This window comes from Mobula hypostoma, chromosome 3, assembly GCF_963921235.1.
Source record: "Mobula hypostoma chromosome 3, sMobHyp1.1, whole genome shotgun sequence".
In the NCBI taxonomy this organism is placed as follows: Eukaryota; Metazoa; Chordata; class Chondrichthyes; order Myliobatiformes; family Myliobatidae; genus Mobula; species Mobula hypostoma.
In genome coordinates, this window is record NC_086099.1 from 181,436,682 (window position 1) to 181,454,807 (window position 18,126).

The 18,126-nt window shown below is 40.8% G+C and overlaps 1 protein-coding gene and 1 long non-coding RNA gene across 4 annotated transcripts in view; one reads left to right on the forward strand and one right to left on the reverse strand.

Moving 5' to 3' along the window:
- Nucleotides 1-18,126, forward strand: part of LOC134344431 (voltage-dependent L-type calcium channel subunit beta-2-like) — a 339,015-nt gene that overhangs the window by 137,616 nt on the left and 183,273 nt on the right. The window lies entirely within an intron of this gene.
- LOC134344433 (uncharacterized) overlaps nucleotides 3,031-18,126 on the reverse strand; it is a 63,797-nt gene continuing 48,701 nt past the window's right edge. Inside the window, exon 3 of the long non-coding RNA XR_010017438.1 lies at nucleotides 3,031-3,360. This is a non-coding gene — a long non-coding RNA (uncharacterized LOC134344433). The remainder of the gene's footprint in view (nucleotides 3,361-18,126) is intronic.

Below are 18,126 nucleotides of genomic sequence, written 5' to 3' on the forward strand. Positions count from 1 at the left end.
ATTGTTGATTAGTACTCAGATGGGCAAATGGCCTGTTTCCATACTGTAGGACTCCAACTGGTGAATAATTGTAGCACTGTGAGTTCATCACTGAACTTCTGCTACATATGTAGTGCTAGTCGTGAATGGACCTGTTCTCAGTATCTCAATGCATTTGAAGGAGCAGGTGCAGAATATTCTCACATGAATAAAAGTAGCTGTTTCACATCTGTGAGTTTTTAATCTGCTTTATCTGTGATCCATTCTTGGTGCATTCTGAGTGGAGTGACTCCATGAAACCTTTTTAGAAGCTGTCAGCAATAGTTTTTTGTTTGGAGGCTTTATCTCAAATCAAGTCTTCCACACCTATTCTTCCAGTGTTTCGAGCTAACAATGCGGGCAGGATATTGCAACAGAGAGTGGAAAACAGAAAATCTTGTGTGGATTTCCTCAGGTGTCTGATCTCTATTGGCTCAGAGAATAAAAAATTCAAAAGATTTGGACCTTTTGTTGCACTGTGACAGCTCACATCACCGTGTTTGGATCACTTTGCATCTCGTTCATGCCTACCCTTTGTGGATGCTGTAGAAAATTAAGAAATGGCCAGCACTTGTTTATCTTTGCTGCTATAATTGAGTAATTCAATGAATTAACACATGGAATAAATTAATTTTTAACTGCTGGAGAATGATTTTGCATCATTTGGGAAAAAATAGCTGACTGTTGTTGAGACACCTAACTCAGTAAATGAAAAAGGGCATGCAGTTGAACTCACTCACTTTCCTCACCTATCTAAAATAGCCAGAAGTTGACTATATAGGAGTTTAAGATTCAGTTGAGTGGGAGGCAAAGAAAACTGGCCCAGATCAATTCTTCCATCCATGCCAACAGTGTTACAGTAATGATCAAAGCACGACCATGTTCTCTACTGCAAACTACATTTCTTTGGTGGCCTGGAAACTTGACCCTCTATAATTACTTGCTTACAAACCATTTCAAGTCTCCCTAACAAATAAGTTAACAGCACCATCATTTTTATATTCTTGTATGCATTTGGATGTTTCTAAATATTTCTGTTTAAACTGTATATTGATCCTGTCAAAGATATTAGCTTCAAACACAAGCCAATAATGCAAATGAGAACATTAGTAGGAGTGGTTTAGAGGGATTTGGGCCAATTAGAGGCATATGGAGCCAGCTTGGTGGGCACTACAGTCAGCATGGACAAGTTGGGCAGAAAGGCCTTTTTCCCTGCTTTATTACTCTATGACACAACGGATGAACAAATATTCTCCATACGTTTGAACCAGGAGTGAACTTGGGTAATTAGCTTATGTCTACAATCATTTTAGCTGTCCTGTTGTTAATATTAAGAATATACTATCAATATATGCCTTCAAAATTAAACAAATGGAAACATGCCAAAGAACTGGCCAATATCTTTTAAACAACCTACTTTATACATGGAAAAAAATGGGCATATTATTTATTTATTGAGTACAGCATGGAGTTGTCCCTTCTAGCCTTGCTGTCCAGCAACCCCCAATTTAGCCCTAGCCTAATCATGGGGCAATTTCCAGCATCCAATTAACCTACCAACTGGTATGTCATTGGACTGTGGGAGGAAACAGGAGCATCTGAAGGAAACCTCAGTGGTTGTGGGGAGAACGTACAAACGTCTAACAGGCAGCAGCAGGAATTAAACCTGGGTCACTGGTAATATAAAGCGATGTGCCAACAGCTACGCTACCATACCACTGTTATCTACAGTGGATTAGTATTAGTGACACAAACCTATATGTATATGACCTCAAAAGGACTTAGCAAGTCGACTTTTTGGGGATCAGTGATGATATTTGTGAACTGCAGGGTATATATGGGAGTCTTCTTCTCTTACAGCAAATAATATAGCCTTCCTGAAAGAACTCAAATCAGAAAAGTTTGGGGGGGACATTGGGGGGAACTTCTTCACTCAGAGAGTGGTGGGAGTGTGGAACGAGCTGCCATCTTATGTGGTAAATGCGGGCTCACTCTTAAGTTTTAAGAATAAATTGGATAGATACATGGATGGGAGAGATCTGGGGGATTATGGACTTGGTGCGGGTTAATGGGATTAGCGGAATAAAGTTTTGGCACAGACTAGAAGGGCCAAATGGCCTGTTTTCTGTGCTGTAGTGTTCTATGGTTCTATGGTTCTAATTTCCTAACAGGATGGAAGTCATATCTTTTGAAGGTCTCCTGGTGTCAACTTTCCTCCCAAAGCCATTCCAGATCTTCAATAATAAGGTTTGGCTTGGCAGAAGATCCTCGCTGCTGAAGCTGTTGTCACGAGTGCCTCAGGGCTGAGAAAAGAGCACAGGGCTATGCAGATTTGTGGGAAGGGAAACAGAACAAAGCTGACACAAAACCAGCTGAGAAGACTTTGATAGCCAGCCAAAACATACCCTCTGGGTTCATTGGCTGTAAAATCAATGAATGAAAGACACATCAGAACACAACTAACAATGTGTCAACAAGCTCAATTAGAAAAGATAAGTGTATATGATCTAATATATTTACAGCCATTCTTCTTCATTCGTATAAATGAATTTGACATGTCTGACCTAATGAAGCTCAGAGGTCCATTTCTCCAGTCAGGGAATCATCACTTCTGAGAATATACTTGAATCATTTTCTCTGTGCATCAGATATACTCGTGCCAGGATGGTGCTCTATATCGACTGAGAGCTTTGAGAGACTGGTGATGGGATTGCAAATGATTTATCCTGTCTGATGGTGCCAATGGGCCTCAATGCTGAAGATGGTCTGAGAGAGGATCTTGAGCTCATCCTGTCAGTGGATGTTGATTTTGTTTGCATTTCCTCTCGGTGGTTCTGGAGGATCTTGTGGAGATTTTAGTGGAACATCTATAGTACTTCATGATTCCTGTCCTATGTAGTACATTTCTCAGAGGCAAATAGGAGGGCAGAGACTACTGCAGCTTAATGTAGCATGAACTTTGTGCTGGATTATGTTGTGCTTGACATTGAGGGAGAGTACAGAGAGACACCCAGAGGCCAGCTGTGCAGGACATCCAACTGAACTTTATTGATAGGACTGCTTGTGCAATATGTGAACTCCACCCATATGGGAGTGGCTAATTGAGTGGTATAGGACTAACCCATTAATTACCACAACAGATTTCATGTTTCAGTCTTCAAATTCTCTTCCCATTAGGCAGTCAAAGTTCATACATTGGTAAATTGCTCTCCCCCCATTGATGCTGCTTGAGCCCTGGAGTTCCTCCAGTAGATTGTTTGTTGCTCCAGATTCCAATATCTACAGTCTCTTGTGTCTCTGATTTTTCCTCTTAGCCTTGAGCTCAGCTGCTATCTTCATGATCTAAAGCAGAAATGCTGACAATCAAGAAGCAGTGGGAAATAAATTAGACATTCAGAGTTATGGGCAATGAAGAGCCAAATGGATCAAATGCTGTGTTTGGTCTGGATCAGAACATATGAAAGTAGGAATCCATTTAGAGAATGGAAGCTTCACATAACATTTGGAATTTTGTGAGGTACAATCTCCTACTCCAGTTTTAAGTTGACTACTTTCAGGAATAGCTTCTTTCCCTCCACTATCAGATTTCTAAATGGTCCATGAACCCATGAACACGACATTATTATTTATTTTTGTAAATTATAGTAATTTTTAGGTCTTGCACTATGTTATTACCACAAAACAGCAAATTTCAAGACATACATCAGTGATAATAAGACGTGATTCTGAATTTCACATGGATCCCTCAAAACCATAAAGATGATACTTCCTATTTCCATAATTTTATTGTTGATGAAAGCAAAGTGTGCTAATTTTATTCCCGTAATACTCTTGCAAATGTTGTACTGTTCCACAAGCAGCATAATGTTAGCATCGCACACAAAGTTTCATTAGTCTTGAGGAAAGTTGCAAGACAAAATAAATGATTTTGAAGATGTAAACATAAGACCACCTATTATTGTTGGCATAAACACAAGAGGTTCTGCTTGTAGTCTCTTTAATTAGAGTTCAGGGTACATTGGGAAAGTTGCCATGGTTGTTTTATGTTCATTTTGTCTATCCTTTGATGCGCATAATGTTAACAATAGCTAACATTATGCCGGCAACTCCTTTTAACACATCCTGTTACTATATTGCATGCAAATTCGTGCATGCTCATTTCCTGAGCTAAGCTTAATCAAACCAGTTCTTCTGTGTGCCTGTCAAAATGCCAGCTATTCCTTTTTAAAGTGGAAATATGCTTGCCAGATTGCCAGCACCTTCCCTAATAAATGGATTCCTCCAAAGTTTAAAGACTAAAAAAATACTGTGTGTCAGAAAGATTAAGCTCTCTCTCACCGCTGTTTATTTCAAAACAAAGCTAGCTTTGCAATTTTTCAGATGAAAGTTTCCTGACCTGAAATATTGACTGTATTTATCTCCATATATGTTGCTTGTCTTGTTGAGTTTTTCCTTTGTTTTGTGTTAGGTTTGCAACAATTGATTTTGAAGTACCTGGTTCATGGTGATGAGACCATATAGCAAGTTTAGTTCTACTGGCCAAGGGTTAATATGAAGGCATTTAAGTATCAAATATACCAGAGCATTAGTAGCAGGAGTAATTCTGTCAGCCCTTTAAGCTGTTTAGACAGAAATTCTGCTTTTCCGCTCAATTTAGTGTCACCAGCTGGGTTATACTGGATTAATTAACTGAGTGGACATAATCAGAGTTCTAATTGTGGACTCAAATATTGTGTAACCTTATACACTGAATGGATGTGTGTGAATTAGTAATAATACAATGAACTTAAGCAGTTTGTTCATCAAAACCCTGGATAGGGTTTCTACATGGAAAATGGCCAGACTGAAACTTTCTGCTGGCTCATTTTTATAAATAGAAAGAAGAACTTCACCTCCAACCTTTGCCTGATGATCTCATGAAAACAACTGGACACATCTTCAAAGCCAAAAAATTCACGTGCTTTAAATTTCTGATCTCAACTGGATAAAATACAAAGTAATAATTTGAACTCACATGCACTTCCTGAACATGATTGCTAAAAGTAAAAGTACCACTAACATTGGCAACATCTTATCTAGATCCAACATTTACTTTTGCAGAGAAACATACACTACTGATAGGAATAGGAAGATAAATCTATTTTTGTGCCAGAACTTCTTCAAACAAGCCTACTGATTTCTCTGATTAGAAAAAAACAGTAATTGTCATGAAGATAGGCTGCTGTATTGTGCTGCTGCATTGCCTTCTCTCACAGCTTGCATTTAACAAAACAACATAATTAAAGGGTCAGGAATTAAAGGTTATTTGAAATATAAACAACAAAATTGAAATGAAATTTCTTGTAGTTAATTTTAAAAGCTGGAGGGAGTGAAGATATTGCATTATTTGAACAGGCCATGACTTCAACTTCAGTGTGTAGGGGTAAACAAGCTCTTGCAAATGAAGATAAAATGGTTGTGAGATCATAGCAGGTGTAATGGGGGACGGCTCCATAACCAAGCAACGTTTTAGCTTTTCAGTGACCTGTTGTCAGCAGATCAGTTTCATAGATAGTAGAATTGCATTTAAAAGGGAGTATTCTTCAAAATATCTCAACAAAACTGTATCTTAAAGATCTATTTGAGATAATGGCATAAACTCATAAAAAGAATTTCTTTGCATTAACTTTAGCATGATTATTTCAGTAATGCATTTCTCTGTCTGTGACTAGTACGCCACTGTAGCAAGCGTCTAGTCCTTAAAAGAAAATCTTCTTCTTTAATTTTAGCAGTTGTCTTAACAAGCTACTAACAAAAGCTCAAGTCAGGACTGGGTCTAATTAAGATTAAAAAACATTCCTGTGCATGGTAATGGAAAAGATCAATAGCAGAGGAACCTGTAAACTCAGTAGTAAAGCTGCAACATCAACTGTCCACCAAGGCGTAGAGGGTACTGAGTCTAACAGGATAGGGTGCAGCTGCTGGAAGGCTTTAGATCATTGGTGTCCAGCAGATGCAATGTCAGCAAGCAGCCCATCACGCTGAACTGTAAACCAAGAAATAAATAACCCATTTTTTATTAATATCTTATATGTTCTACAGGTTACAAATTTGGCTGTGCACATGGATAAAGACTGATGTTAAAATATAATCAAGTAACTTCATGAAATACAAACATGCAAATGTACAATTTAGGAGCAAAACTAGGCCACTTGGCTGCTCAGACTGCCCTATGTTTCAATAAGATTGTGGGTGATTCTGCTTGCATCCATTTTCCTGTGAGCCCCTGGTGATTTTCCAACCCCTTTCCTTTCAAAAATCTGTCTACCTCTGCCTTAGGATAGACAAAGCTTGCACTGATCTTTGAGAAAGAAAGTTCCAAAGACTCTCAATGCTCCAAGAGAGAAAATATCACGACTTGTCTTTGTCTTAAATAATTGGCCCATGTTATTAAGTAGTGTTCCTTACAGGTCTATATTTCTCAGAAGGGAAAATATTGTCCCCAAATCCTACCTAACAAGATCTCTCAGGATATAATGATACATTGTTGTTTTATGCAAGATCAATAAACAGAACACTTCCAAAGTCTTTAAATGATAAAGATTAATTCTTAAGACAATTATACCATTCCCAATTAGCTTTCTAAATCTCAGTGGATACTAGACTAGCCTATCCAACATCTCCTTAACCAAAAGTCCACCCACTCCATGTACTAGTCTAGTAAATCTGCTCTGAAGCACTTCAAATGCATTTTTAGTCTTCCTTAATTAAGGAGACCAAAACTCGACACAGTATTCCAGATGTAGTCTGACCATAGCCCTATATGTCAGTATCATGACCTCCTGACTTTGATGTTCAATAAGAGTTTCGAATGTGTTTGAATGCACGAAACAACAAGTTGAACATCCGTAACTGGGAAGGTGCTGGGATTCATTATTCAGGAGCATTAAAACATCTGAAAAATCACAATACAATTAAACATATTTTCATAAAAGGAAAATCCTGTTTATGGGTTTAATAAGTTAGTGGATAACATGTATTTGGATTCTAATAAATATTGTGCCACTTAAAACGTTACTGCATTGGGTGAGAAAGCAAGATAATATTGTAGGCAATCTTTTCGCATGGACAGAAATTAGCCAACAAACAGGAAACACAAGGTAGGATTACTGGGCAAGCTACACTAATGGAGTGCCAGAGGGATCATTGCCAGGACTTCACTGACATAGATGAAGGGGGCCGTGTTGTATTGCACCAAAATATGTTGTTTGAGTCATGTTATTTATGGGGAGATATGCATGCTTTGGAGACAGCTCAAAGAAGGTTCTCAAGATTATGACAAATGTATGAACAGGTTGAGCCTATATTTACTGCTACTGACAGGCAGGATATAAACTGTACATAGAAGCCTGCTGTCCCACACCACCAGGCTCAGGTACAGCTACTTCCCTACAATCATCAAGTTATTGTATCCATCAGCACAACCCTAACCCTACCTCAGCAGCGGAACACTAGGGACCAACTCTTTACAAGGATGATTCCAGGAATGAAAGGGTTATCATACGAGGAATGTTTGATGGTTCTGGGTCTGTGCTCGCTGGAATTCAAAAGGATGGTGGGGGGGAGATCTGATTGAAACCTTTCGAATGTTGAAAGACCTAGAGAGAGTAGATATGGAAAGAATGTTTCCCATGGTGGGAGAGACTAGGACAAGAGCGCACAGCCTCGGGGTAGAAGGGCGCCCTTTCAAAACAGATGCAGAGAAATTTCTTTAGCCAAAGGGTGGTGAATTTGTGGAATTTGTTGCCACGTTCAGCTGTGGAGGCCAAGTCGTTGGGTGTATTTAACGCAAAGATTGACAGGTTCTTGATTGGACGTGGCATCAAAGGTATTGGGGATAAGGCCGGGAAGTGGGGCTGAGGAGGAGATAAAAAACAGGATCAGCCATGATTGAATGGTGGAGAAGACTCGATGGGTGAGATGTCCTAATTCTGCTCCTTTGCCTTATGGTCTTATGGTCTACGTCTTGCACTACCATGAACCTGTCTCTGATTATGGTTTTTCTGCACTCATATCCTATTTTGTACAGCCTTTTTTTTTTATTCATTGTCTTGTATAAATAATGGGTAATTTATATCCTGTGTGTTGTCTGAACCTCGGTACCTGTGATAATCTCTTGTATATCTCTCTGTACTTGTGCATGCGACAATAAACTCCTGGTACTGCCATTCAGTGCTGGGACTCTTCGGGCCTACAAGATCTGCCTTTCCTCTTTGAGTCAGATGAGTTTGGAGCATCAGGAGACAGGAGCATCATTCAGTAATGACATTATCTTTACAAGAAATCAAGGACATACAGGGTTCAATGCAGAATGTTGACAGTTCCTTTCTTCATGCAGCTGACCCACTCATTTCCTCCAGCAGATTGCTTGTTTAAGTTTATTGTCATTGAAGTGTACACATGTATACAGCCAAATGAAACAACGTTCCTCTGGGATGAATGTTCAAAACACAGTACATATATCACATGCAGAAGATATATTAATATTAACACAATAACATTAACAGATAATTTTAAAATGCTCTATTGACGTACAAGTTGACATAAAGTGCATATAAGATATATTGTTAAGTGTTCAACAGTGTAATGCTACTGGCATTGTCATATATAATGTGTATTGGGTGGTAGCAGGGTGTCACTGGTCTCAGGGCCGGGGGAAGAAGCAATTACCCAACCCAGCAGTCTTGCTCTCACACGGCAGTACCTTCTGCCTGATGGTGAGAGTCAAAGAGATTGTGAAATGGACGGAGGGGTTCTGAACAATGCCAAGGGCACAGTGAATAAAGAGCTTTTGGTGTATGTCCTGTATGGGGGGTTGGGGAAGGATGTCTGTTATTCCAGATTCCAGCATCTACCATCTGCTGCCTTTCATTTTTTTTAAACTGATGTTGCCCACAATCCTCATTCCAATATTTTCCCACACCATTGAAAAATCCTGATTCTGGTGCTTGCTTCTCTGTTACAGTTGGATTTACTGATTGCTGTTTTTCCCTTAGGACTCTGTGGTTTTCTCTCAACTAGTATATATTTTGGGCTTCCACAGAAATGCGTATTGGAAAGTAGTTTAGAGGAATATGAGATACCATGTGCTAGTAATTCGAAAAGAGGCAGGAATGCAAACACAAATCAGATTATCTCATTTTTGAATTTACCTAGCTAGATATTAATGTCCTTCTGAATTAGAATAATCTGTACCATTTAAAGACATTGAAATAATTCTGTTTATTGAACTAGCATCTTACATAAAGTAACAACACTACATCAGTTACAGTCCTAAATAAACAATCATAATGGCTTGGTCAATAATGTATTACTGAACTGTTTTTGTTCCTGATTGGTCTACAGCCAACATTTTAACTGTGTAACATCAAAGTGAAAGAAAGACTGTTTTCTTTATTAATTGAGGCCCTCTGTTGTGTTTGGCCATTGATGTTGCGTCCCAGATATTTATGTGATACAAAAGCCAAGGCAGTACGAAATGGAGAGCAAGCTGTTGGCCATGTAGCAGCCCACCCCTACCCCATGCAGCTGATGAATCTGAAGGAACGGCGGAGACTGAAACAATTTGGCACTAGCGACATCGCAGGCATTGCCAGTCAGCGTTGAACTCAGTGTAGGCCTGTCTTAGGAACTCCAGATTTAGATTTTCCCTTGGAGATTACCTGAGGCCTTCCCCATGAGTGGGTATACTTTAAACTTTATTGTCGCCAAACAATTGATACTAGAACGTACAATCATCATAGCGAGGTTTGATTCTGCGCTTCCCACTCCCTGGATTACAAATCGATAGTAAATATTAAAAATTTAAATTATAAATCATAAATAGAAAAATGGAAAGTAAGGTAGTGCAAAAAAACCGAGATGCAGGTTCGGATATTTGGAGGATACGGCCCAGATCCGGGTCAGGATCCGTTCAGCAGTCTTATCACAGCTGGAAAGAAGCTGTTCCCAAATCTGGCCATACGAGTCTTCAAGCTCCTGAGCCTTCTCCCGGAGGCAAGAGGGACAAAAAGTGGCTGGGTGGGTCGTGTCCTTGATTATCCTGGCAGCACTGCTCCGACAGCGTGCGGTGTAAAGTGAGTCCAAGGACGGAAGATTGGTTTGTGTGATGTGCTTCGCCGTGTTCACGATCTTCTGCAGCTTCTTCTGGTCTTGGACAGGACAACTTCCATACCAGGGTATAGCTGCAAGGTTTGAGATCAAAGCTTTCCTTCTCCTAGATAAGTTACCAACCACAGCTGACACGACCCATCTGCCGAAAGCGACTGCTTTAAAGGCGCCAGTAGCCTGCCTTTGCCCCCTCTCCTGTCAGGAGAAAAGGTTCTCTAGGGTTAGTAGCTACGCCACACATGAAAACCAGGGGCTGGACTTAGTTATCAGAGGCTATTTGAGATGAACCCCATTGGGAGCATTTAATAGGTAGTGGGGGCCTACCATCAGTACCACCCCTGGCTAGAACAACTTCAAGGAACACGTTATTAATAAGTCTGTAGATGTTTCCAATTATTTGTTACATTGCTTGAATAACAGTAATACAGCATTAGGCAATGAGAGAGAGGAGAATTTTATTTAAATTAATTAACATTTGTCTTACAAGGGTAAACTGAATTTGTGCTTCTGACGCAGAGTGCGTGTAAGGATTTCCTGTGCAGAGATCAGCTGACACACAGAATGCTGCTCTGGGACCTACTGTTCTCATTGATCTCTGCAACTAAAATGTGCTCTGTGCTCCCAGCAGCTTAAAATTGCCACTTGAAGTTCACATATTTACTCAGTTATTTTATCAGTAGTACAAGTCAGAATCAGAATCAGGTTTATTATCACCAGCAAGTGACGTGAAATTTGTTAACTTAGCAGCAGCAGTTCAATGCAATACATAATCTAGCAAAGAGAGAAAAAATAATAATAATAAATAAAATAAAACATAATAATAAATAAACAAGTATATCAATTACGTATATTGAATAGATTTTTTTAAATGTGCAAAAACAAAAATACTTTATATTAAAAACAGTGAGGTAGTGTCCAAAGATTCAATGTCCATTTAAGAATTGAATGGCAGAGGGGAAGAAGCTGTTCCTGAATCACTGAGTGTGTGCCTTCAGGCTTCTGTAACTCCTACCCAATGGTAACAGCCAGAAAAGGGTATGCCCTGGGTGCTGGAGATGCTTAATAATGGATGCTGCCTTTCTGAGACACCGCTCCCTAAAGATGTCCTGGGTACTTTGCAGGCTAGTACCCAAGATGGAGCTGACTAGATTTACAATCTTCTGCAGCTTCATTCGGTCCTGTTCAGTAGCCCCTCCATACCAGACAGTGATGCAGCCTGTCAGAATGCTCCCCACGGTACAACAGCAGTTAATTTTGCTGAGTGAAGAGAAAAGACTGCAGGTGTTGGAATCTGGAAGGAGAACAGATTGATGCATGGTCCCTACCCAAAACATTGACTTATACCTGTTGTCTTCACAGATGCCGATTGCCCTCTGAGTTCTACATTTTGCTTGGTAGTCAGCTTAGGGAAAACTGTTTTCTAGATCTAATTTAGTCCTAGATAGTCAAGTCAAGCAACAATATTTCCATCAAAATTAATTTTTGATGAATGTTCCTTTTTTCTATCACAACCAAACGTCTTTAGTTGTTGCTCTTTTACATAGGGAACATGAAGTTCTTCAGTTTTTACAGCTATTGCCTTTTCTCCTTCCCTGTTCTTGCACGAGCACTGTTGCCCTCCTATTTCCTACTTTACATCCTAGCAGTTATCTGGGAGTCAGGAGAGCATCTGATATTCTTAGTGGATTTTAACTTTTGCTCCTCCTCAACCCAGATTCCTGAAGCCATCATGATACATACCACTGCAGCAGCAGCTGTTAATGATAAAGTGTGATGTGGTTAAAGCTCGATTATCCATCATGTGCTGGAATTGCCAAATGGAAGTTAACCAAAAGTCACCCTCGCTCCTCCCTCACTGCTGTTCCTCTCATGATACTGTCCTTCTGGCAGCCCAAACACTCCTTTGGTACTGTCGCTCAGTCATCCTGGTCACTCTTCAAAGCTGTCCCTCCGTCATCTGATACGCTCCTCTGACAACCTGGCAACTCCCTCCGTTCGAGTTTGACCTTGGAGCTAGCTCTCGCTGTTCTCCCTGAAATGTTGAATACCAAAGTGTAGTAATGCAAATATGAACCAGTCTGAATGTGGAAAGTTCAGAGGGGAAAGGTAAAAGGAAGTATGGGGCAAGAGTAACAACAAGAGTAGACTAACAATTGACCATAAGAGGAAACTCAAATAGAAACATAGAACAGAGAAAACCTACAGCACAATACAGGCCCTTCGGCCCACAAAGCTGTGCCAAACATGTCCCTACCTTAGAACTATCTAGGCTTTACCCATAGCCCTCTAATTTTCTATGCTCCACGTAGCCATCAGGAGTCTCTTCAAAGACCCTGTCGTATCTGCCTCCACTACCGCTGCCAGCAGCCCGTTCCACACACAAATAGTAACTACAAATAATAAATGGACAATTAGATAAGCATTAATTGTCTAATTGCCCATTTATTATTTGTAATAAACAAGCTCTCATTGACTAGAAACTAGGAGATATACTATGCAAGCAGTGCATAGGCCAGTGGCACAAATTCATGTTCCGAAATGAAAGTTCTAGAAGGGCAGCTGTACTTCTGTTTAAACCTTGAAGAAATGCAGGACTGCATCCCAGTTGCTGAGGAGTATGAGGGTGGAAACAGCGGGGGAACTTGAGATAATCCTTCCAACGCTCTTTCGATGCAGTAGCAGTACCAAAAGACTGAAAAACAAGTGTCAGAGAAGGATATAAACATAAATGCAGTAACCTCAGGTCAATCCGATCAAGCATGGTCATAGCGGGTGGGGGGGGAGGGTTGCTGGAACTGATAAACCGGTACACAATTAATAGCCAGCTGGACAGGTATGGCTAAATGAAAGATTGTGCTGTGGATTTGATAAAGGCAAACACTCCTTAACTAACCTGTTTGAGTGTTTGAATATGGGTTCTCAAATGTTGCTTGATGTAGTGCCACATCATAGGTTACCTATGAGAGTAATACCATAGAAACAGGAGCAGTAGCAATAAAGATACATATTGTCTCAAGGATAGAGATGATTGTTTTTGGACTGGAGGAAATTATTTCTCCTCCTCAACCTCAGTTCCCGGCCTTCTCCCCATAACCCTTGATGCCATGTCCAATCAAGAACCTATCAATCTCTGCCTTAAATACACCCAACGAACTGGAATCCACAGCTGCATGTGGCAACAAATTCCTCAATTTCATCACCCTTTGGCTAAAGAAATTTCTCCGCATCTCTGTTTTGAAAGGACGCCCCTCTATCCTGAGGCCGAGCCCTCTTGTCCTAGACTCTCCCACCATGGGAAACACCCTTTCCACATCTACTTTGTCTTGGCCTTTCAACATTCAATAGATCTCCCCTCAACCTTCTGAATTCCAGCAAGTTCAGATCCATATTAATTATATTTAATATTAATTCTTCAGTACAAATGAAGCAAGGATAGCTGCTCAAATTATTATTGATAAAACATGTACATGAATATATTTGTCAACATACTGCAGAAAAACATGCCTCAAAATAATCCTGTAACAAACTCATAAATTGAATGTAGAAGAATTTATTAATTATTTTCAGAAAATTTCTGTGTCAGTAGTTGACTCAGTGCAAAAATATCTTTTCTTTTTATACATTTGGGTGTTCGTGAGGATAGTGGGTGGTTCCAGGATGAAAATAGAGGGAGCATAATTTTAAGGTGAAAGTATAGGCAGAATGTCAGATGTTTTTAAGAATTTTACAAAGAGAGTAGTGAGTGCATGGAATGCCCTGCTAGGTTGGTGGTAGAGGCAGATACAGCAGAGACATTAAGAGACTCTTAGGTACATAGACGATAGAAAAATGGAGAGCTATGTGGGAGGGAAGGGTTAGATTGATCTTAGAGTAGGCTTAAAAGTCGACAAAGGAGTCAGAATAATTTGGAGAATGGGCAAACACTTGGCAATTTAGGGAAGTGTATGGTCATACACTTTGGTAGATGGAATAAAGGCATAGGATGGTTTCTAAATGGGGAGAAAATTCAAAACTCCAAGGTGCAAAGGGACTTTCTTTCCCACTGTCCTAATCTGTCTAAGTCCTTCTGCATCCTACCTGTTTCCTCAGCACTATCTGCCCCTCCACCAATCTTCGTATCATCTGCAACTTGGCAACAAAGCCATCTATTCCATCAGCTAAATCATTTATATACAGTATAAAAAGAAGTGGTCCCAACACTGACCCCTGTGGAACACCACTAATCTCTGGCAGCCAACCATAAAAGGATCTTTTAATTCCCACTCACTGCTTCCTACCAATCAGCCAATGCACTAACCATGCTAGTAACTTTCCTGTAATACCATGGGCTTTTAACTTGGTAAGCAGCCTCATGTGTGGTAAAGGCCTTCTGAAAGTCTAGATATATAATATCTACTACATCCCTTTTATCTATCCTACTTATAATCTCCTCAAAGAATTCCAATAGGTTCATCAGGCAGGATATTCCCTGAAGGAAACCATGCTGACATTGTAAACAACAGGAATTCTGCAGATGCTGGAAATTCAAACAACACACATCAAAGTTGCTGGTGAATGCAGCAGGCCAGGCAGCATCTCTAATCTCAAACATTGTCTTATCTTGCCCTATGTCACCAAGCACTCCATCACCTCATCCTTAACAATTGACGCTAACATCTTCCCAACCACTGAGGTCAAGCTAACTGGTTTATAATTTCCTTTCTGCTGCCTTCCTCCTTTCTTAAAGAGTGAAGTGACATTTGCAATTTTCCTGTCCTCTGTCACCATGCCAGAGTCCAGTGATTTTTGAAAGATCATTTCTAATGCCACCACAATCTCTAACATTACCTCTTTCAGAACCTGAGGGCCAGTTCATCAGTTCTGGGTGACTTATGTACCTTTAGTTCTTCCAGCTTTTTGAGCACCTTCTCTTTTGTAATAGTAACTCCACCCACTTCTCTTCCTTCACACACTACAATATCAGGCATACTGCTAGTGTCTTCCACAGTGAAGATTGATGCAAAATATTCATTTAGTTCATCAGCCATCTCCTTGAACCCACTCATTATTTCTCCTGCCTCATTTTCTAGCGGTCCACGATTCAGTAATAGCTACAATATCATACCTGGCAATCTGTAATAGTGTAACAAGATCATCCACCTTATTTCTTATACTACATGCATTTAGATACAATACGTTGAGTACTGTATTTGAATCTCTTAATGTTTTGATACTCAGCCTGTTGGCTGCAACTAAGCCTACCCTTCCTGACAGGCTGATTGCATGCTGTCTTTTCTTTTACCATCCGTCCTATCTTGAGTCCCTTCACTCTGGTTCCCACCCCCCTGCCAAATTAGTTTAAACCTTCCCCAGCAACTCTAGCAAACCTGCCCATGAGAATATCGATCCTCTGTGGGTTCAGGTGCAACAGGTCATACATCCCCCAGAAGAGATCCCAATTATCCAAGAATCTGAAGCTCTGCCCCCTGCACCAGCTTCTCAGCCACACATTTATCTGCCATATCATCCTGTTTCTACCCTCAATGGCGCGTGGCGGAAGCAACAATCCAGAAATTACTACGTAGGATGTCCTGCTTCTCAGCTTTCTACTTAGCTCTGTAAAATTTCTCTTCAGGACCTCTTTGCTTTTCCTTCCTATGTCATTTGCACCAATTTGTGCTAAGACATCTGGCTGCTGTCCCTCCCTCTCTAAAATGTTGCAGACACGATCTGATATGTCCCTGACCCTGGCACCTGGGAGTCAACATACCATCCGGGTGTCCCATTCACGTCCACAGAATCTCCTATCTGTTCTCTTCATAAGAACATAAAAAATAGGAGCAGGAGTAGGCCATCCAGCCCATCGAGCCTGCCCTGCCATTAAATAAACTCACGGCTGATCTGTCCGTAAACTGAAATCCATCTACCTGCCTTTTCCCCATAATCCTTAATTCTTTTACTGTGTAAAAACTGGTTTAACTGTTTCTTAAATATATTTAGTGAGGAAGCCTCACTGCTTCCCTGGGCAGAGAATTCCACAGATTCACCACTCTCTGGGAAAAACGGTTTCGCCTCATCTTCATCCTAAATCTTCTCCCCTGAATCTTGAGGCAATATCCCCTGGTTCTAGTCTCACCTACCAATGGAAACAACTTTCCTACTTCTATCTTATCTATCCCTGTCAAAATTTTGTATGTTTCTATAAGATCCCCTCTCATTCTTCTGAACTCCAGAGAGTATAGTCCCAGGCGACTCAATCTATCTTCATAGGTTAACCCTTTCATCTCTGGAATCAACCTGGTGAACCTCCTCTGCATTGCCTCCAAAGCCAGTATATCCTTCCTCAAGTATGGAGACCAGAACTGCACACAGTACTCCAGGTGCGGCCTCGTATAGTTGCAGCATGACCTCCCTGCTCCTGAATTCAATCCCTCTCTATTAAGTCCCCCATCACTACTTCTCCCTTCTTCTCTCTTTTTCCCTTCTGCATCACGGACCCATGCTCAGTGCCTGTAAACTGGTTGCTGTGGCATTCTCCTGGGGGGGGGGAGTGTTATCCCCTACAAAAATATCCAAAACGTATTTTTGAGGGGAATGGCCACAGGTGTGCTCTGTTCCAACTGCCATTTCCGTTTCTCCTGACAGTCACCCAGCTACTCGCCTCCTGCAACTTCGGGGCGACTACGTCCCTGTAGGTTTGATCAATTATCTACTCACTGTCCCGTACAAGCCAAAGGTCATCCAGTTGCTGCTCCAAATCTCTAACACGATCTTCAGAGATCTGCAGCCCGATGCACATCACGCAGATGTAATTCCCCGGGAAACTCTGGGTCTCCCAGTTCTCCAATATCCAGCACAAAAAACACACCACTGCCATTTAAATGGTACAATTAGAGAGAAAAAAAAACGAAAAGGAAACCTTTACACAGAGCTGACGCCTCTTCCGAGCCAAAGCCTATTGCCTCTACTCTTGCCACTGGCCTACTCCCACCAATGGCCGCTCTGCTTATCCCTTCTGTACTTTTATTTTGTTCGTAGAGCTCTGCTGATGCTGCTGATAGGCCCTGTACAGCCCTGTACGGTGGTGTGCGGTGGCATTGGAAATGGCCAAGAGGAGGTTCACGTGAATAATTCCAGGCACGGCAGGGTTAATGTATGAGAAGCGTTTGACGACTCTGGAGCTGTACTCATGGAGTTTAGTAGAATGAGGGGGATCTCATTCAAATCTACTGAATACTGAAATTCCTAGAATGGGTGAATGTGGAGAGGATGTTTCCTATACTGGCTGAGTCTAGAACCAGAGGGCACAGCAGGAGGAATTTATTTAACCAGAGGGCAATAAATCTGTGGGATTCATGGATTGCCACGGATGGCTGTGGAGGCCAAGTCACTAAGTATATTTAAAGCATAGTTTGAAGGGTTCTTGATTAGTCAGGGCATCAAAGATTATGGGGAGAAGGCAGGATAATAGGTTTGAGAGGGATAATAAATCAGCCTCGATGGAATGGTGGAATAGATTCGATGGGCCAAATGGCCTAATTCTGCTTCTATGTCTTATGGTCATTTGGCACAACATTTTGGTTTGAGGGACCTGTACTGTGTTTTAATCCTCTATGTCCTATGTTCTATGATATTTCAAATGACATTTCAGTAAATATTATTGAAGAAATTATAGGAAAGATATTGAAATGGGTGGAGCATTGGCTGATAGGCAGAAAGCAAAGGGTGGGAATAAAGGGATCCTATTCTGATTGGTTGCCGGTTACTAGTGGTGTTCCACAGGGGTCGGTGTTGGGGCCGCTTCTTTTTACGATGTATATCGATGATTTGGATTATGGGTTAAATGGTTTTGTGGCTAAGTTTGCAGATGATACCAAAGTAGGTGGAGGAGCAGGAAATGTTGAAGAAACAGAAAGGTTGCAGAGAGACTTAGTCAGTTTAGGAAAGTGGGCAAAGAAATGGCAGATGAGATACAATGTT